Below are 22,086 nucleotides of genomic sequence, written 5' to 3'. Positions count from 1 at the left end.
TGAACATCATGGTGTGTGTGTCCTTGGAATTATGGTTTTCTCCAGGTACAGATAAAACAAAAAAAAAGCTCTGAACATCAAAGTTTGGAGGAGCTTCCTAGTTGATGATATGTGGGGAGAGTGATACACCCTGATTCTGTAAGGAGAGGGCATAGCAACTCTGTATTCAGGACCCTGCCAGACCTTGTTCCATGCATATCTTCATTTGGCTAGTCCTGGTTTGTATCCTTTATTAAAAAAAAAAAAAACAACTATAATAATTCTCAAAAAATAGGCTTTACCATTCCTACCTATGAGAACCTGGGGAGATTGTTGAAACTCTCTGAGCCTCGATCTTGCCATTTGTGTCCCAAGGTGAGTCGTACTGTGTTAGAAGGCATAAAAGTAAGTGAGGTCACGGCAGCAGCCAAGTGCCTGGTAGAGGAGGTGCCTAATGCAGAGACGCTGTCATTATTCTTTGCCTTGTAAGAAGGAGCCCTCATTTGCTCTGTGTTGTTTCCTGACAAATGAAATGAAACCTTAATGATGAGAACACATTCAGATGAAAAATAGAGCATTTATGTTTGTGGAGAGATGAAGTTGAGTCAGCAAGACATCCCTCAGATGGTTGCTGGCCAGGATGGCAAACTTATCTTGAATATCTCTGTGACAATATTTTACCTCCATCTTGACCTTCTAGAAGGTAAGGCTGTACCACCCTCTTTGCTGGCCGAAATTTCTTATACAGTTGGATCACATGCCTCCAGTGATCCCAGATTCAGGCTATTTTGGTGTCTGGGGCCAAGCAGAGTTGACAGAGAGACTGACACAGTATCTGTCTTGATGACCATCTGCTTGGCCAGACTCTCATGACTCATCAGATGGTAAGAAGGACCTGCCACAGCCTGTCTGCGCAGTGACTCACAGATGCCCACCAGGAAGCCCCCTTTTTTATGTCCTCTTTCTGAGCTCTTCAATGAGCATTTGAGGCCAAAGGGAACCTGGAGAAGAGAGAGGCAGAGAGCTCTGCCAGCTGGATGGAGTGTGGTCTGATGAAGCAGCTGTGAGAGGCAGGCAGAGAGAGAAGGAAATTCCAACACAGCTGGACCCCCCAGGGTGGAAACTTACAAACAACCAGAAAAAAGAATGCTAATAAAAAAGAGTGAGTATTCATAATATGGCAGAGATCCTCAAAGGTTAAGGATCTCAGCAAGGACAAAAAGAAAGGCCAGAGCTTCCCAGAAATCTAGAAATCTCTTTGGATGAGTTCATAGGAAGGAATAGCAGATTCTTTACAGGTAAAGAATCTGCTTGTAATGCAGGAGACCTGGGTTTGATCCCTGGATCAGGAAGATCCCCCAGAGAAGGAAATGGCAACCCACTCCAATATTCCTGTCTGGAGAATTCCATGGACAGGAGAGCCTGACAGGCTATGGTCCATGGGGTCACAAAGAGTTGGACACGACTGAGCAACTAACACACACATAGCCACATGAGCAGATTGCTTACAAGTCTAAGTATATCCATCAAACATGAAATGGATCAACATGGAGACGGTGTCTGGAGAGTCTAGAATGAAAGGCCAAGATGGGAGTTACCCAGCCTTGTTCTAGAAAGACAGGTGTTGTGGCTGGTAGCAATTCAAGTCTCTAGAATTATTCTCCATTCTCTAGCATAAGTCTAAAAGCAGTGATTCATTTTCATAAAGTGTGGTGAGCACAACTAAGGCCTATACAGAGGGGAAAAAAAAAAGCACCTTATTTTACTGGTCATGAAGAGGAGCCTGGGGGCTACAGGGTATAGGGTCACGAAGTCAGACACGACTGAAATGACTTAGCACGCACGAATTCACTGGGGCTTCCAGGTGGTGCTAGTGGCAAAGAACCCACCTGCCAATGCAGGAGACATAAGCGATGTGGGTTGGATCCTTGGGTCAGAAAGATCCCCTAGAGGAGGGCATGGCGACCCACTCTAGTATTTTTGCCTGGAGAATCTCATGCACAAAGGAACCACAACTGTAGCCACTTAGCACGCAGACAATGTATTCATTTATACCACTTGTATACTGAAGGCATCATATTACATGCTATTTTTCTTTGAACATTAAGTCAAAGTATATAAACTTCTTTCTTCAGACACACCAAGCCTCAGAGCCCATGCAACTGTCTCTGCCTTCAGTCTCCTCTAGCCAACCTCTGTCCACCCAGATTCTTGCCTTGCAGTGCTCACTCCAATGCCTCCTTCACAGAGCAAGGCTTTCCCTGACCACCGTGTCAAACATCATGGGTAACCTGGTGGTTCTCACTCCAATCCACTGTCTGTTTCTTGTAAAGCACATCCAGCATCTCATCTCCATACCTTGGTTTGTTTGTTTATTATATACCTCCATCCTTCAAAATGTAAGCTTCATGAGAGTACAAATTCCTCTGATTTATTCTTGCCTCAATCCCCAACCTCTTGCCCATTGCTTGGTTCACAATAAGGTTTTGGGGTTTGTTTGTTTTCTTAATTTTTATTGGAGTATAGTTGCTTTACAGTGTTGTGTTCATTTCTGCTGTGCAGCAAAGTGAATCAGCTATTCATATACATATATCCTCTCTTAGACCCACAGAAATGAACTGTGGCCTTAAGAGTAGCATTCTTGCATGAGAGAAACAACTATGAGTTGTGGCTAGGGCATGAATTATGCGCCAGCCTGGGTATGGCCGTGGGAGGATGTAAAATGTTTGCTGATAATTACACCCCTCTCCCCTCTGACTGAGCCACAGACCTGGGAGTTAGGTAGGAACAGACTGTTTGCCTTTTGGTGTAAATATGGATGGGAGAACATGGCTTCCTCTTCTGATGGGCTGCCTCACCCAGTTGCAGCTACAGAACTTCAGGGCTTCCTCCCTCCTCCCCTCCCTCTCTCATCCTTCCCTCACCCGACTCAGGGTGCAGCCTGCTCCCATGGGCTGACCTTATGTCAAAGGCAGGAACCAAGAGAACACATGTGACTCCAAAGAGAGAGAGAAAATGAATAGCAGGCTAATGGCAGTCAGGGTCCTGATCTCAGCCTTCTGGGTGTTGTTGTTCAGTCATGTCTGACTCTTTGTGACCCCATGGACTGCAGCTTGCCAGGCCTCCCTATCCTTCACTGTCTCCCAGAGCTTGCTCAAACTCATGTCCATTGAGTAGGTGATGCCATCCAACCATCTCATCTTCTTATGCCCTCTTCTCCTCCCACCCTCAATCTTTCCCAGCATCAGGGTCTTTCCCAATGAATCTGCTCTTAATATCAGGTGGCCAAAGTATTGGAGTTTCAGTATCAGTCCTTCCAGTGAACATTCAAGGTTGATTTCCTTTAGGATTGACTGATTTGATCTCCTCGCAGTCCAAGGGACTCTCAAGAGTCTTCTCCATCAAAACAGTTTGCAAGCATCAGTTCTTCAGTGCTCAGCCTTCTTTATGGTCCAACTCTCACATCCATGCATGACTACTGGAAAAACCACAGCTTTGACTAGATGGACTTTTGTTGGCAAAGCGATATCTTTGCTTTTTAATATGCTGTCTAGGTTGGTCATAGCTTTCCTTCCAAGGAGCAAGTGTCTTTTAATTTCATGGCTGCAGTCACCGTCCACAGTGATTTTGGAGCCCAAGGGGGAAAAAAATCTATCATTGTTTCTTTCTCCTCTTCTATTTGCCATGAAGTGATGGGACTGGATGCCGTGATCTCAGTCTTTTGAATGTTGAGTTTTAAGCCAGCTTTTTCACTCTCCTCTTTCACCTTCATCAAGAAGCTCTTTAGTTTCTCTTTGCTTTCATTATTAAAGTGGTATCATTTTCATATCTGAGGTTATTGATATTTCTCGTGGCAATCTTAATTCCACCTTGTGCTTCATCTAGCCTGGCATTTCTCATGATATACTCTGCATATAAGTTAAATAAGCAGGGTGACAATATACAGCCTTGTGGTACTCCTTTCCTAATTTTGAACCAGTCAGTTGTTCCATGTAAGATTCTAATTGTTGCTTCATGACCTGCATACAGGTTTCTCAGGAGATAGGTCAGGTGCTGGTATTCCCATCTCTTTAAGAATTTTCCACAGTCTGTTGTGATCCACACAAAGGTTTTAGTGTAGTCAATGAAGCAGAAGTAGATATTTTTCTGGAATTCTCTTGCTCTCTCTATGATACAACAAGTGCTGGCAATTTGATCTCTGGTTTCTCTGCCTTTTCTAAACCGAACTTGTACATCTGGAATTTCTCAGTTCACATACTGCTGAAGCCTAGCTTGAAGGATTTTGAGCATAGCCTTACCAGTATGTGAAATGAGCTCTTCCCCAGTAACATATTGGACACCTTCTGACCTGGGGAGCTCATCTTCTAGTGTCATATATTTTTGCCTTGTCATACTGTTCATGGGTGGGATTCTTACAGCAAAAATATTGGAGTGGTTTGCCATTCCTTCCTCCAGTGGACCATGTTTTGTCAGAACTCTCCACTATGACCAGTCGGTCTTGGGTGGTCCTGTATGGCATGGCTCATAGCTTCATTGAGTTACACAAGACCCTTCACCAAGACAAGGCTGTGTTCTAAGAAGGGGGATACCAGGTTTACCAACAAAAAAAATCATTATTTCATGGAAAGAAGCAAGCCAGGGTAGACGCTTCCTCTCCGAGTCTCCTGAAATCGTAGAAGTTTTATGTGGAAGTGGACTAACACAGGGATGGTTGGAAAATAGAGCAGTCCTCTGTTCAGTTAATGTCATGGTCATGCATATGTCTGGGTGAAAAGGGAATTTAAGAACCACCATGAGCAACCAGGAGCCTCTGGAGGTCGTGGATTATGTCTTTAACCATTACTTGGATATCACTGGCCCTAGCATTTATCTCTGTGTCTGAAAACCATAGTGGTCAGTAAGTGTGTGCTTAACAATGTGTGCTGAAGGAATGCAAGATTAAATGGATGCTTAAATGCATTGCAGATTGAGTAAAATATATTCTATATCAGCCTTTTATCTGGTTAATTTTAATCTAATCTTAATTCCTTATCACCTTAAGATATACACCCCAAAATTGAATTTACAAATATTCAAGGCAGAGAACCAGAACTTAGATGGCATTGATCCCACTAATTTCTGGCCACGTTGTGAACCCTCTTGGGAAAACTTTTAGCTCCAAACCAGCTGAATTACTTAGAGTGAGTGATCTGCATCATCTGTGATCAAGCAACAAGCTACTTCTGTCTGCCTCCCATCTCTTGAGCAGGGGTTGCTCATTTGGGCCCATGGATTCAACAAGGATCAGGGGACATAATTCTTGAGTTTGGATGAGAAAAAAAATACAGCTTTATTTTCACTCACAAATCTAACTGAAATTTAGCATTTTCATTATTTGTGAATATAGGCAACAAATCCTGGTGTATAAATAATATCTGTGATTTTTGTCATCCACAAAATTACAGATACTCTCCTATCTTACATCACGTTGTTGTTGGTACAGGCAGACCTCATTTCATTGTACTTCACTTTATTGCACTTCACAGATACTGCATGTTTTCTTTTTTACAAATTAAAGTTTTATGACAACCCTGAGTTGTCAGATGATGGTTAGCTTTTTTTTACTAAGCAATATTTTTTAATTATGGTCTACACTTTTTTAAAAGACATAATACTATTGTTCACTCAATAGACTACAGTAAGTATGGTATAAACACAGCTTTTATATGCACGGGGAAACCAAACATTTATGTGACTCACTTTATTGTGATATTTGTTTTATTGCAGGTGTCGGAACCAAACCTGCAGGATCTCTGAGGTGTGCCTGTACTCAAGTCTACTTCAAAGTCAGCTGAGCTATTGAATCTCTTAGATCTTATTTAATGCCTTCATAAATAAGTGCATATTGTGCTTGTGTAGCTGGGCTTCCCAGGTGGCGCAAGTGGTAAAGAACCCACTTGCCAATGCAGGAGACATAAGAGATGCAGGTTCAGGCCCTGGGTCAGAAAGATTCCCTGGAAGAGGGCATGACAGTCCACTCCAATATGCTTTCCTGGAGAATACCATGGACAGAGGAGCCTGGTGGGCTATGGTCCATAGTGTTGCAAAGAGTCACACATGACTGAAGCAAATTAGGAGGCCTGCAGGTGCTTTTGTAGCCAGGCTCTAGGATGGTCCTTTAGGATCCTCCCCAACCCCACTCATCAGCTATTCATGCCCTGGATAGTCCTCTCCCATGATTGTGAGCTGAACCTAATGACTTGCTTCTAATGAACAGAATATGGTAAGAGTGAGAGGGTGCAGCTTATAAGATGAGGTTATCAGAGATGGTGATTTCCACCTTAGTCCCTGTCCCTCTCACTTACTCTCATGCAGCAGCTACCATGTCGTGAGCTGCTCTACAGGAGAAAACGAAGAACCATCTCAGGTCAACAGTCACTGGGGAACTAAAGCTTTCAGTTTGACCTCCCATGAGAAACCAAATCCTGCCAACACCCACGAGTGAGCTTTGGAAGCAGATCCACCCCCAGTTGATCTGAAGATGACTGCCATCCTGCCCACCTCCTAGATTGCAGCCTTGTGAGAGATCCTGAACCAGAAGACTCAGCTAACCATGCCCAGATTCCAGACCCACAGAAACCATGAGAGAAAAGATGTCTGTTGTTTTCATATGTATTTGATTCTCAGTAAAAGATAAAAAATACAGTTATCTACCATCTGGCTGTGTATCTATCATCTATTATCTATCAACTCTCCATTGATCAATAACTATCTCTCAGTATAATTCATTTCCTTTAAGGAGGGGTCATAGACTTCACCTATCTGCCAAGTGGTTCATGCCACCCAGATGTTAAGATCGCTGCCCCAGACTCTGTTTTGGAGAAGATATGGGTTCTGGAAGGGGCATTAGGTCATAGCGTACATCTGAAGCCACATCCTTCTGACTTTGGAGGTAGTGAACCGCAGGAGTAAGGAGGACTAGGGGTGGGTTTGGTTCAGCTGATTAGGTATCACAGGTTGGAGCAGAAGATTCTCATCAAGATAGCAAGAGATGCCAAAGTAAAAGAAGGAATCAGAGAACCCACATGGCAAGTTTGAGCCCAAAGTCAGAAGGATGACAGAGCAAAGGGCAAATGGAGATGCCAGGGATGGGGCCAGGTGAGTCAGACCTGGGGGGGAAAGAGCTGGCCTGACTGTGCAGTGTAGGAGTTCCCAGGGAATTCTGTGTCCTCCAAGTGCTTTAGTCTGATGTTTTTAAAGGGCAAGGCCAACAAAGAAAATATATCCCATCTCTCATTGAGAGTAGAAATGCTATCTGTGTGATCGGCCTTGTAGCCTGCTTTCTTGCATTGTTACCAAAGCCTGCATTCTTGTCTAGATGATAAACTCCTTGAGGGCAGGACCTAGAGATCAATGTGCCCCACAGATCAATCACAGTATAAATTTTCATGAATCAAGTACCTGCCAAGGGACCACTCTGGTTCTTGGGAACAAGAGATGAATTTTGGTTCAGTCTCTGTCTCAAGGCATTCATAGTCTAAAGACAGAGCCAGATAAATACTGACATTGGCCTTAGAAAACCCTAACTCAAATGTGAACTGTACTTCTAATCAGGTCTGGTGGCTCTCCAAGCCTTGACTTACATGGAATAAAGGAAAGGAGTAACGCATTTCCCTGGTTTGTGGAACATGAAATGAGATGATATGTTTAGACTTCCCCACACACGGCCTGACATATCACAGGAACTCCTACCTTCCTTCCTCTCCTACTGCTTCCAGTCTTCTGGTCTCAAGGCCTCGAGCGTTTATGTGAGGTCTGATTCCTGCGTGAGAGCTGTGGCAGACTTCTGAAGGTGGGCCCCTCTGCCAGCAGGCTTGCTTTCTCACCAACAGATGATACAAAGCTACACGACATGTTCTCTGAGCTCTCAGAGGCAGAGGCCATGTGTAACTCATTTTTGTAACTCCAGCAAGTAGAAGAGTGCTGCCTCCAACAAGGACCTGCGCAGCACATGTTTGATGCATGATTAAAAAGAGAAAAGAGAAATCCTCAAAAACCCTCCAAAAGTGAATGCAACAATGCTCTGCAAGAAAGGTTACCATGAACTGGAGAAGTAAGGGGTTTGGCCTGGCTCTTAAAAATGCAGAAGACTTAGATGAATAGAAGAAAACTGGTGGTGGTAAAAGGAGGAAGATATGGAAGACTTAACACCAGCCTTAGAATAGGGGCACCTCTGAGCAGGAAGGAGAGGCATGTGATGGGGGGAGGGCCACAAAGGGAGCTTCAGTGGCCTCATTTTTTTTTTTTTTTTTAAAAGGGGAATTTACTGGTAGTCCAGTGAATAGGACTTCAGCTTCCACTGTTGGGGGCGGGGGGGGGGGGGGGGGGGCATGGGTTTGATCCCTGGTGTGACAACTAAGATCCCACATGCTGTGTGACATGGAAAAAAAATAAATAAATGAAATAAAATTTTAAAAGCAAACCAAAATATCAGAGGCAATTGTGCCAAAATGCCAACATGTGTTAAATTGGACTGCTAGGTGCAAAGGTGATGATTATTCTATTCCCCATGCTTCTTGTTAGGTTAGAATATTTCATGGTAAGACTGTATATTGTCACCCTGCTTATTTAACTTATATGCAGAGTACATCATGAGAAACGCTGGGCTGGAAGAAGCACAAGCTGGAATCAAGATTGCCAGGAGAAATATCAATAACCTCAGATATGCAGATGACACCACCCTTATGGCAGAAAGTGAAGAGGAACTAAAAAGCCTCTTGATGAAAGTGAAAGAGGTGAGTGAAACAGTTGGCTTAAAGCTCAACATTCAGAAAACAAAGATCATGGCATCTGGTCCCATCACTTCATGGGAAATAGATGGGAAAACAGTGGAAACAGTGTCAGACTTTACTTTTTGGGCTCCAAAATCACTGCAGATGGTGATTGCAGCCATGAAATTAAAAGACACTTACTCCTTGGAAGGAAAGTTAGGACCAACCTGCTGCTGCTGCTGCTGCTGCTACTGCTAAGTCAATTCAGTCATGTCCGACTCTGTGCGACCCCATAGACAGCAGCCCACCAGGCTCCCCTGTTCCTGGGATTCTCTAGGTAAGAACACTGGAGTGGGTTGACATTTCCTTCTCCAATGCATGAAAAGTGAAAAGTGAAAGTGAAGTCACTCAGTCGTGTCCGACTCTTAGCGACCCATGGACTGCAGCCTACCAGGCTCGTCCATCCATGGGAGTTTCCAACCTAGATAGCATATTAAAAAGCAGAGACATTACTTTGCCAACAAAGGTCCATCTAGTCAAGGCTATGGTTTTTCCTGTGGTCATGTACGGATGTGAGAGTTGGACTGTGAAGAAAGCTGAGTGCCGAAGAATTGATGCTTTTGAACTGTGGTGTTGGAGAAGACTCTTGAGAGTCCCTTGGACTGCAAGGAGATCCAACCCTCCATTCTAAAGGAGATCAGTCCTTTAGACTGTTCATTGGAAGGACTGATGCTAAATTTGGCCACCTCATGCGAAGAATTGACTCACTGGAAAAAACCCTGATGCTGGGAGGGATTGGGGGCAGGAGGAGAAGGGGACGACAGAGGATGAGATGGCTGGATGGCATCACTGACTCGATGGACATGAGTTTGAGTAAACTCCGGGAGTTGGTGATGGACAGGGAGGCCTGGTGTGCTGCGATTCATGGGGTCGCAAAGAGTTGGACACGACTGAGCGACAGAACTGAACTGAAGAGAGGAAGGAGAAGCATTTCAGATGGGAGGAATGGCATGGGCAAACACAGAAAGATGGGGAGATTGTGGCAAGTACCAACCAGGGAAGCCCTGAGGTGGAAACCTTCTTCCACAGACTACAGACATACAGTGTCCCCACTGAGGGGGCAGGGAACAAGCTGGAGCTGTCCTTGGTCCTGAACCAAAGCCCCGCCCTTGCTAACTGCTATTTTTGTTTATCCTAGAATACTGGGGGTTTCTGCCCAATTCCCCCAGAGCTCACAGGTTTCCTTGGTATTCTCCAACATAATATTTTTAAGTCTGATTTTGCCCAGCTGCTGCAAAAACAGAAGTCTAAGAAAAGAATTTGGGTATTTCTCAGCCTAATAGTGTCTACTATTATCAAGCTCTCTCATGCACCAGCTTCTGTGGTAGTGGTTTATATACATTGTCTTATACTATTTTAATGATTCTCATTTTATAGATGAAGAAACACACACAGAATGGTCAAGGTCAGATGGCCCGTATATAGCAGAGTGGAGATTAAGCAGGCCACATAAGTATACTTCCCAGGAATTAGCTAATCACTCCTGTAGCACATGTAAACGAGGCCTTAGCTCAGAGGAAAGTATCTCATGAACTCACTGTTTCGATACGTCCTAGATTTTTTCCATATACAAAAGCAGAATCATGGATTCCAAAAAAAGACAATGGAGGTAAAAGAATCCTGCTGCTGTTGCTGCTAAGTTGCTGCAGTCATGTCCGATTCTGTGCAACCCCATAGACAGTGACCCACCAGGCTCCCCCATCCCTGGGATTCTCTAGACAAGAACTATAAACTGTCAAATCCTCTACAAACATTGGCAGCTCATTCTCTTTGTTTCTGATAGTAAAGATAATATGCCTTCTGCAGCTGTTAACAACATAAACCATATTCTGTTGCTCAAGGAAGTAAGCCATGGCCAAAGAAGGGAAAACTAAAAGGAAGAAGAAGAGAGAGAGAAAGCCCCTGAAGGGAGAGGGACAGACCTGGATATATGTGCCCTTTTTCAACATGTATTAGCAGTGTGATTGTGAGAAAATCATTTGATAGCCTCCCAGTCTCGTGTTCTCGGCTGAGAAGTAGTTATGTTAACGCATGCATGTGTGCTAAGTTGTGTCCAATTCTTTATGACCCCGTGGACTGTAGCCCACCAGGCTCCTCTGTCCATGGGATTTCCCATGCAACAGTACTAGAATGGGTTGCCATTTTCTCCTCCAGGGAATCTTCCTGACCAGGAATCAAACCTGTGTCTACTGCATGCTCAGGCAAATTCTTTACCACTGAGCCACCAGGGAAGCTGGGCTATGTCAATAAGGCTTCATATTTCCCAGAGTGACAAGATAGCCTAGGATAACTATGATAACTCTGATGGTGTAAGAGCGACTGTTACTAATGACTGCCTGCTGCCTCGTGCCAAACACTATGCTACGCATTTTATGCACATTAAGCACATTAGCATCCATCTTCAGAGAAGGCGATGGCACCCCACTCCAGTGCTCTTGCCTGGAAAATCCCATGGGCGGAGGAGCCTGGTGGGCTGCAGTCCATGAGGTCGCTAAGAGTCGGACACGACTGAGCAACTTCACTTTCACTTTTCACTTTCATGCATTGGAGAAGGAAATGGCAATGCACTCTGGTGTTCTTGCCTGGAGAATCCCAGGGACGGGGGAGCCTGGTGGTCTGCCATCTATGGGGTCACACAGAGTCAGACACGACTGAAGTGACTTAGCAGCAGCAGCGTCCATCTTCATAATGGCCCTAGGAAATTTCTATTATTTTCTCCATTTCAAAGATGAGGAGACTGAGGTTCAATGAGCCCACTAATAACTATCAGCTAAATCACATCCAAGTCCATTCATCAAGATGACCAGATGGGAAGTAGCTGGGGAGGTGCTGGCCCCACTCTTTAATTTTTTTTTCTAGAATTGAGGCAAGTATGAGTAGCTCCCGCTCAGAGCTGGGACCTAGAGAGAGAAAGCCTCTCAAGCTGATGCATAATTTATCAACATACCACATTCCAAATATGGTGGAATCCAGTCTGACTCTCCTGAAGCTCAAACAGCAGCTGCCCCTCTGCTTCTTCTCTGCCTCTCCTTTCCCCCAGTCTCCGGATCTAAGGAAAACCTGCTCTCCAGGCTGGCGAGAGCCCATGCAAGGGAGCAAGGCTCCCTCCTCCCTGCACAGGAGCAAAGGAGGGGAAGGGAGGGAATTGTGCCAAAGGTCACAGTGTTCCTGGTCAGTGTGTTCCGGCTTTGAAGTTGGAATGCTGTCAGTGCCCAGGCAAGAAAAACGCTGCAGGCAGCTCCACCTGCCAGACCTCTGACAAGACCCAGCTGGGCCTGGGCCTCCACAGCAGCTGCACACTGCAGGGAGGGCTGAGTTCACCCGAGACCCCCTTACCAGCCCTGGCAGCATGCAGCTCACAACAGCCTCACAGAACACCCAGGTATCTTGCTCCCAGAGTCTCTCCAAGTCAGCCACATGTGCCTCCATCACCAAATTCCACAGGGAGAATAAGTATTTCTACATTGTCCAGCTTTTTCTTCCTTCTCTCCCTTTATTCACAATTTCTCTTTAATTTGTTTAATCTTAGAGCCCTCCCCCCTCCAAAAAATAAGATTTGTTGTGCACTTACTATGTACCTGACACAAGTCAGGTGATGGTTTAGGTTTAGTTGTGAAACTATTGTTGTACCTGTTCATGTTAGAGTTTATAGAGGGAAGAAGGCACTAAACAACAAGTGAAGGAATTACTATAGAAGGAAGAGCTGTGCCCAGCACCATGAAGGAAAGAGAGCAAAGCGCTTTGAGAGAGGAGAGCCATAGGGAAATCTGAAACTGAAGATCAAACTGAGAATCAAGATCAAGTACTCCTCAAGCAGGGGGGCAATGAAGTTGAGGATTGAAGGATCAGGAGGAAGCCTTGTGAGACCACCTTGAGTGTGCAGTGAAGTTTGTCTAAGTCACAGCATGTGCAAAGGACCTGGGGCAGCAGAAACAATGGTATGTTTGAGAAACTGTAACTGTAATAGAGCATAATGGGTACATGTGAATCCAAGATTAAGCTGAAAACTATACCTAAATGGGCTTCCCAGGTGACTCAGTGGTAAAGAATTCACCTGCCAATGCAGAAGACGTGGGTTAGGTACCTGTGTCAGGAAAATCTTCAGAAGGAGGAAACGGCAACCCACTTCAATATTCTTGACTGGAGAATCCCACCAACAGAGAAGCCTGGTGGGTTACAGCCCATAAAGTCACAAAGAGTCAGACAGCTGACTGAGCACACATGCATATACCTAAATTCTCTAGACTCAGTTTTCTCAAGGAGAATCAGGTAAGAATTCAGGAAGGAGGCACATTTGAGCTGATCAGTCTGGGCAAATTAGAAGGTGAAGAATCAGATGGAAAATATTCGAGCGAGAGGTACTTAGCAGACATCCAAGGTCTCACAATTAAAAGGGATGGAGTAGCAACTTTAACCCGCACCTATTAACTTAAAGTCAGACACGACAGTGACAAAGCACACACACACACATTAACTTAAAAGTGCATATTTTTCTAAGTTTCTTCAACCAGTCTTCACCATTCTTCAAGTTGGTCTAGAGATACATTTGCATACAGACACACTGGAGAAGCCAGGGAAGTTCAGTACTGCCTATTTCCTGTCTCCCTACCACTGGCCAAACTGGCCCACACAGGGGAGTTCTTGGTAGAGAAATGCCACCACACACATGCTCAGCGCTTCCTCATGGCCCTGCCCACCCATCTAGAGCAGGCTGGCAAACTCAGATGTGGGCACCTTGGTGACTGTCACTTCCTCGTAGGGCAAGGCACCACCCTCTCTGAGCCCTTGGTCACAAGAAACCGGGGCTGATGATATAATGAAAATTGGTCCTATGGTGGAAATGCAGGGGGGAAAAATGCCATGAAAAGTACTAAAATGTAACCCTTTTCCTTTTTGCCACAGTATCTCTCTCAACTTGTCATAGTATTTCTTTCTTTCTTTTGCTTTTTTTTTGTTTGTTTGTTTGTTCGTTTATTAAGACATGAATCTTACCGAAAGAAAAGTCTCCAAAGACTGGTTTGGTGTCTGTCTTTGACTTCTGCTAATGCCACTTTGGCACCCCTCCCCCGTCAGAGAATTCAGTGTACCCAAGGACAGAGGCTATTTTTGTTTCTAAAGGAGGAAAACAGTTGCACGTGCCAAAGTACAGACTTCTTCAAAACAAGACAAAGCCCCAGACAAGGTCATGGCCCTGGCTTTTAGGAATTGGGAGGGAGGTGTACTTTCCAGCAACCTCTTGGTGGAAGATAATAATGGCATCGCTCAACCAGCGCTTCCAAGTCAAGGTCTCTAGTCCTCTGGTCTAGCGCAAGGGTCATGTGCTTCCCTATTTGAAGCTGGGAGATTATCTCGCTTCAAACAACATCAGAACATCAGCCTTTGTCCTTGCAACCCTGGCGCCTTCTTCCCTCACTCTGTAACAAGGGGCTATTATGAACACTCCGAGTGCCTGATCCAGGCCACAAGGCAACCCCTGACTGTGCACCTTTCAGATAAGCCTCTGGTTTCTCCCAACCCAACCCAGGCTCACCTTGGTTAGCTCATTTTTGCAGTCAAAAGACACTGCTTAGACACCATGAGCCAAGCATCATGCTGGACACTCAGAGACAGACCCGTTGAGCAAGTTGCAGTCTGCTTTTCTGTAAGCCTGACTTTAAAGAGAAGATTTCAATATACTGTGCTAAATGCACTAAAAAGAAAGGAGAGAACCATGGAAACCTAGAAGAACAGAAGTGAGGTTTAGACCTGTGTGGCAGTTCAGTGTAAGCTGGAGAAGGGACACAGATCTAACAAAGAAAGGAAATGACTATTTTTCACCTGTAACAATGCTAAGTCATTCATCTTATACACATGGATTATGTGACTCTTCTTCCCCCAACCTACTCATATTCTCCTTCAGCTTCTTCATCCCTCTCCCATCTTAGTCCTAGTACTTGTTTCCATAGGTACATATTTTATGTACTATAAGCTCTACAAAGGCAGCAACCAGGTCCGCTGTGTTCCCTGCTATGGTCATAGAAATTAACACGATGCCTGTCATGCAGCACACACACAATCAACATTTATCCTATTGGAGAAAGCATCTTTTGGTGATATAACTTAGAAAAATATGCCTAAGTAATTAACAATAAAAGTCGACAAATATAGATACTAAATGAATGGCACCGATTGTCAAAGTTAGAGTGACATGTTCTAATCAGCTCAATTAAATTCAATCCAGCAAATATTGTGTCTTTTGTATGAAAGAATCATTCTATGAACAAGGGGGATACAAAAATATATCAGAAAAAGGAAGCCCTGATACCCAACATGTTATCCTACAGGAGAGGATACAAGCACACAAAAATTCATGATCTATGTAAATTAGAGACTATGAAGATTCAAGCAGAGGGATTCAGGATTTTAGAAGGTGATCAGGATGCATTTTAAGTAAAGCACTTCTTTCACACACTTTCAGATAGAGTAAGAAGAAGAGATCATTCCAGGAAGAGAAAACATCAGAAATGAATAGGAAGGAAGATGGAACATGACTGGTGCTTTTCTGGAAAGTGCAGTTTGACAGTTCTCTAAAGACAGTGCTCAGGAGAAGAAGGAACTTGACTTCCAGTACTCAGTGGCCCAACCAACTCTTCCAGGGACGTCCTAGAGCCACAGAGCTGGAGCCTCATGACCTCAGATCTCGATCGCCACACTGAAGCATTGATCCCTTCAATTCCCTGCGGCAGGGAAGTGGCACAATCAAAACCATGTCTTAAGAATATTCACAGGCATCTGTGCAGTGGATGTATCTGCTTTTGTCTGCCCAAAACCTCTGCATCTTGAAGGAACTTCCCCCTCCTCTTGCAAATGGTCCTAATAGAACTTCAATCAGAGTTGCCCACCCCAACCCCCAGGCTCGGGAATGGATACGAGGAGCCCCATCACAAAAACCAGCCCCCCTGCAATTAAGACTTGCCTAGGGAGGGTTCTATGACTCAATGGGGACCATTAGTATCTTTTCCTGGATTGATATGCAGACACTGGGAAAGAGATGTAAATAAAAAGGAGTTCCATTGAGGGAAGCCGTGCGGAGCTGAGAAAAATGATGGAAATGCACCTTGAGATGCTTAGAGGAGACTGAGTGAGCAAGTATGGATGGATGCACCAGTGGCCCAGACACTCAAAAGGGGAAGATGCTGGGGAAGAGAGAGTTAGGGAGTGTGGGATGGACATGTACACTCTATATTTAAAATGGACAATCAGCAAGGACCTATTGTACAGCACATGAAACTCTGCTAAATATCAGGTAGCAGCCTGGATAGGAGGGGGTTCTGAGGAAGAATGGATTCATGTATATGTACGGCTGAGTCTCTTCACTGTTCACCTGAAACCATCACAACATTGTTAATCGGCTACACCCCAACACAAAATAAAAAGTTCAAGAGGAAAAAAGGGGAAGGGGAGAAGGAGTCCTGCTTTTGTGGGTTTGGATGCCAGGCTTATAGAACAACTCCCTCTCGAGTGGCCAATGGGGAATCACAAAAGGCTTTTGACAAGGGAGGGTGCCTTCACCCTCAGCCTCAGCAGATCATAAGTGCATTCTTCAGGAAAGTGTGACAAAGTAGAAATAAGCCTAACCTGGGGTTCAGGCAGTTGGTCCAAATCCTGGCTCTGCTCTTCCTGCAAGATCATGGGCAACCACACCAAAAGGGTGAGAGAAGGAAAAGTCAGAAACACACAGGGAGATGCCCCACCTCCCAAGGGGAGGGCTCTAGAGCAGGGGCTGCAAGCTACTCTGTCTTTGTAAATAAAGCTGTATGGGAGCACAGACACACTCTCTGTTTACACATCGTCTTGCACATAATAGGGACGAGACCGGTAACAGTCACAGAGGCCATGTGACTGGCAACGTCTAAAATAAGTATCATCTGGTCCTTTATAGGCAATGTTTGCTACCCCTGCTCTAGAATCTCATGGGGTTAAAACTTGATGTCACAGGATGGTCACTGGGCAAAAGGAGAGAAAATATTAATATAGAAATGACTTCTTGATACACACACACAACTTAGGAAGGAGGGAACACTAATGGGATGGAGAAATCTCCCTGGGCTTAGGGGAAAAACATAATTTTCTCTTGACAGTCAATGGCAGCTCTGTTTTTGTTTAGTCACTAAGTCGTGTCCAACTCTTTTGCAATCCCCTGGACCGTAGCCCGCCAGACTCCTCTGTCCATGGGATTTCCCAGGCAAGAATACTAGAGGGGGTGGCCATTCCCTTCTCTAGGAGATCTTCCTGACCCAGGGATCAAACCCACGCCTCTTGCTCGGCAGGCAGATTCTCTACAACTGAACCACCTGGGAAGCCCCAGTGGTAGCTTTATTCAGAGATACAGGACAGAAACAGAACTGGAAAAATGAAGACAAGAGAAATGGGTGAACTGAAGGGACTGAAGAAGCCATGGAGACACATGAAGAGAAATAAAGACATAGATGAGAGCCAGGCAGAAGGAAGGCATGAAGGAAAACACCTGGGATGAGAGAGATGGGAGGCTTAATATATATATATATAAATTATACTTAAATATTTAAATATTTTAGGTACATCAATCTAGAAATATTTATATTTACTTTTATAATTTTTATTTATGTAATTTATATATTTGTTACACGTGTGTATATCTATATCTATTAATATGCTGAAACTTATCTATGGATTGATAAATGTAGATATCAGCATTGATAGACCATGCATATGTGTGTCTGTGTGGTCTGTGTGGCGTGTGGTGTGTGTGTGTGTGTGTGTGTATGTATGTGTATAATATAAAGAGAGAGAGAGAGATGCTGGCAGCCTCTCTGGGGTTTTAGTAGAATATCAAAAAAATTACCTTAACACAAAGAAAACTTCAGAAAACCATTTCTTCATTCCAAACTGTCCTGAGATAGATAATCAGGATGTATTGACCCAAGGGGTACCCATGTTGACAGAGACTGAGACAAAATCAATACAAGGTTTCGATAGCAAAGTTTGCAGAACATCGAAGTAAATAAGAGCATGTTTCCTGCAGGCTTTTATCAGGAGTATCTGCTTCAGGTTTACAAGGCTTCCTTCCCAGTCTGTCTCTTTCTGAGCATATAAAAAGTGCTTTTAGGGGATATCTTTACTGATTGCAAATATCACAAATGGGAGTAATGAGATTTCTAAGTTCCCACCTCCACCCCCAAAACAAAGATATTCAATGGTTTTAGAGACAAGAAGAGGGGCCTATTACCTTGAGGAAGAAAATTCCTGCTGGCCTCAGAAAAAGTCACAGCCCCTTTCAGAGGGTGCCCCATCACCCAAGGCACAGTCTGATAACTAAACAGTATCCAAAGAGTTGACAGAGCTGGAGGAGAGGGCTCAGGATAAAGGGAACGAGAGGGAGATCAAGGGGGTCCTTTATGCCACTCACTACTTTTGCTCTGAATGATCCATAGGACCTAACATGGGCGGGCTTCCCACATGGGTTAGCAGATGAAGAGTCCACCTGCAAAGCAGGAGACATGGGTTCAGCCCCTGAGTCAGGAAGATCCCCTGGAGAAGGGCACGGCAACCCACTCCAGTATTTTCTCCTGGAGAATCCCATAGACAGAGGAGCCTGGTGGGCTAGAGTCCACGGGGTTGAAAAGAGTCAGACACAACTGAAGCCACTGAGCATGCGCACGCATGCACGCCTGATATGGACACAAGCCAACCAGGATTTGAATTCCAAATCTGACACACAGGAGCTGGTCGATCATGAGCCGGAAGTTCCTTGAACTCTCCTGGCCTAAGTTTCTTTTGAGAAAGTACAAGTAGTTTCCTCTTGTTTGAATAGGCAGCACTTTTGTGAATGTAACAGGAGACAGTGGTGAAGGTTAGGTAAATACACAATAACAACAATAATAATAACAACAGCCATCATTTACTGAATGCATCATTTGTGCCAAAAACTGCTTTAGATGCCTTTAAACATAGACTCATTTTATTCTCACAACAGCCTTAAGAAGTGCATCATTAGCTCCCTTAGACACCTCAGTCTCGGAAAGGTTAGTGTGAAAAAGCCAAAATTGAATCCAGAAAGCCCAGTTTCAAGGTCTGTGCTATTATCCACGATGCCCCGTTGTCTATACAAGGAGGCTGGAAAAATAAGTAGGAGTTAGATCACTGCATTAATTTCCTAGGTCTGGCACAACAAATTACCACACACTGAGTGGTATAAAATAACAGAAATTTATGCTGTCACAGTCTGGAGGCCAGAAGACTGAAATTCAGGTGTTGGCAGTGTCCTGCTCCTGTGAAGGGTCTAGCGAAGGATCCATCCTTGCCTCTTCCAAATTCTGCTGGCTCCTGGCTATTCACTTCCCCGACTTTAGGTGCCTCCCTCTAACCTCTGCTTCCATCTTCATCTATGCTGTGTCTGTGTTCTCACATCTTCTTGTAAGGATAGCAGCCATTGGATTGGGGCCCTCATCTAATTATTGCAAAGACCCTATTTCAAAATAAGATCACATTCTGAGGCTGACATGAATCTTAAAGGGACACTATTCAACCCACTACAACAATGGTGAAGCCCATAAGTTCTAATCTCATCCTGTAGGGGATGAAGAGACAATGAATTGCTATTATTCAGGTAGGGCTCCTTGGGTTATAAGTGACAGAAATGCAACTCAAATTGGCATAAACATAAAAGAAATTTAAGGGCTTAGGTAACTAAAAAGTCTAGGTATAAATTTAGCTGTAAAAATGCCAGGTGTATCTGCTTTCAGAAGCCCAAATGAATACCTTATCTCATCTCTTGAGTCTAATTTCTCTTTTGTTGGTTTCTCTGAAACAGACTCTTGCCAAGAGATGTCAAGGCAGCTTCCATAGTTCCAGAAATAGGATTGAAAGGACAAAAGGCCAGCTCTACATTTTTATTTGTTTTATCTGCAGTTATTGGTACGATAGTGTTGTATATGTGTGTTAGTCACTCAGTTGTGTTTGACTCTTTGCTACCCCATGGACTGTAGCCCGCCAGGCTCCTCTGTCCTTGGGGTTCTCCATGCAAGAATACTCGAGTGGGTTGCCATGCCCTTCTCTAGGGGATCTTCCCAACCCAGAGATCGAACCTGGGTCTCCTGCATCACAGGCAGGTGATTCTTTACCATCTGAGCCACCAGGGAAGCCCTACTGTAAAGTTGGTAAAGATTATACCCCATCTTCTCATCAGTTCCAAATGAAGGACTTCTTTTTCCCTAAATTTCTAACAAAAGTCTGGGGAATGAATCTCAGTGGACCAACTCACATCACATCTCATTCTTTAACTAATGATTGTAGTCAGAGGAGGGAATATTCTAATTAGCCTGAACATAGGCCCATCCTCACTCAATCACAGCTTATGCAGTTGATTCCAAGATGGTTCCCCAAGGAAAAATTGGCATGTTGGACCAGAAGGTAGGGTAGGTATTTGGCAGGCAAAAACAGTACCTGCCGATCATAGATGTGAGAGAGGAGAGTGACAGGGTTGAATAAACTGGGGTTTGCAAAAGAAAGCAGACAGGTGTTTTCCGTGACGTGATTTAGAGCCTCACATCTCTAAATCAATGTATTGCAAAGCAAATGGTACCTAAACTGTAGCACAGTGGCCGGCAGCATGTTACTCAGCATCAGACTATGAAAGTTCCTGCAGGTTCATCCACTCATCTCCCCAGCAAGACTGACTTCTCCTTATAGGGAAGGATTCTGATGCCTACTGCCTCTCTGTCTCCTCTAGCTCAATTGCATATAGAGCTCTAACCTCCTTACATATTACTTGGGGACAGGCTGTATAACAGAAGACTAAAAGAAATGAAATGAGACCAGAGGTCAAAGAAGGGACTCAGCTCAGCAAGATGTCTGAAGTAGACAGGCACTTCACCCCACCCTGAACACCTACATTTTTCTTAGAGTCAAATCCAAGTAGAAGCAACAGCGCAGGAATGGAATATCACATGATTCCTCCTGCAGATGATTATTATAAAAACCAGAGTAAAAACAAAAATTCCTTAAAGGCTTTGGAAAGCATCCAAAAGCAGAAGCCAGAGAAGAGTTTAATTTAAAAACAAAACAAAACAAAACAAAACAAACAAACAAAAAAAAACACAACTGTAAGGAAAAGAATTGGGAATTTGTGGCTTCCTGACCCAAAACTGCTCCACAGCCCCCAGGGCTGCAACTGTGAAAACCCAAATCCTCTGTGACCCAAGGTGCCAGAAGTCAGAAAATAGGGCTAGGAAAGCAGGTGAAAATTAAAAGAGGAATTCCTGGCAACAACAGAATGGCAGAAGTAGTGAGATGCAAGTGCTGAGTGTAATCTCGGCCCAAATCACTGGCTGACGCTAAAACATAGACGTTTAAAAGAGATGCTGAAGGACCAGGAAAAAGTACGGAGAAATCAGAAAGAAGCCTACTCTTCAAAGGCAGAGCTGCAGAGGGTGAAATGGTGGGTTTGCTGTTGTTTTCTTTTCTTAAATCAGTTTTTATTGGAGTCTAGTTTCTTTACAGGAGAAGGCAATGGCACCCCACTCCAGTACTCTTGCCTGGAAAATCCCATGGACGGAGCAGCCTGGTGGGCTGCAGTCCATGGGGTCGCTGAGGGTCGGACACGACTAAGCAACTTCACTTTCACTTTTCACTTTCATGCATTGGAGAAGGAAATGGCAACCCACTCCAGTGTTCTTGCCTGGAGAATCCCAGGGATGGGGGAGCCTGGTGGGCTGCCGTCTATGGGGTTGCACAGAGTCGGATATGACTGGAGCGACTTAGCAGCAGCAGCAGCAGTTTCTTTACAATGCTGTGTTAGTTTGTTGTTGTTGTTGTTTAGTTGATAAGTCATGTCCAACTCTTTTGCAACTCCATGGATTGTAGCCTGCCAGGCTTCTTTGTCCACGGGATTTCCTAAGCAAGAATACTAGAGTGGGTTGTCATTTCCTTCTCCAGGGTATCTTCCAGACCCAGGGATTGAACTCATGTCTCCTTCGTTGGCTGGTGGGTTCTTTACCACTCCACTTGGGAACACCCGTGTTGGTTCCTACAGCACAGCAAGCTGAATCAGCCATAAATATAAATATGCCCCCTCCCTTTTGGACTTCCTTCTCATTCAGATCACCACAGGGTGCTAAGTAGAGTTCTTTGTGCTGTGCAGTTTGTTCTCGATAGTTATCTATTTTATACCCAGACTCGATGGACATGACTTTGAGCAACCTCTAGGAGATAGTGAAAGACACAGAAGCCTGGCATACTATAGTCCATGGGGTCGCAAAGAGTTGGACACGATTGACTG

At 44.4% G+C, this 22,086-nt stretch overlaps 2 long non-coding RNA genes across 4 annotated transcripts in view; one reads left to right on the top strand and one right to left on the bottom strand.

The window, feature by feature from the left end:
* LOC123464522 overlaps positions 1-22,086 on the bottom strand; it is a 125,613-nt gene that overhangs the window by 65,398 nt on the left and 38,129 nt on the right. Inside the window, exon 1 of one of the 3 annotated variants that reach the window (XR_006545057.2) lies at positions 16,407-21,309. The exons of the other annotated variants lie outside the window; for them this stretch is intronic. This is a non-coding gene — a long non-coding RNA (uncharacterized LOC123464522). Of the gene's footprint in view, positions 1-16,406; positions 21,310-22,086 lie in introns of those variants that run through there. 3 annotated transcript variants of the gene reach the window in all.
* LOC123329507 lies at positions 5,527-6,449 on the top strand. The gene is made up of 3 exons (XR_006545074.2): positions 5,527-5,656; positions 5,746-5,776; positions 6,334-6,449. It is a non-coding gene; the product is annotated as an uncharacterized LOC123329507 (long non-coding RNA).

Source organism: Bubalus bubalis, chromosome 15, assembly GCF_019923935.1.
Source record: "Bubalus bubalis isolate 160015118507 breed Murrah chromosome 15, NDDB_SH_1, whole genome shotgun sequence".
NCBI lineage: Eukaryota > Metazoa > Chordata > Mammalia > Artiodactyla > Bovidae > Bubalus > Bubalus bubalis.
The sequence above is the reverse complement of the archived record's forward strand: the minus strand, read 5'-3'. Positions and strand labels throughout refer to the sequence as shown.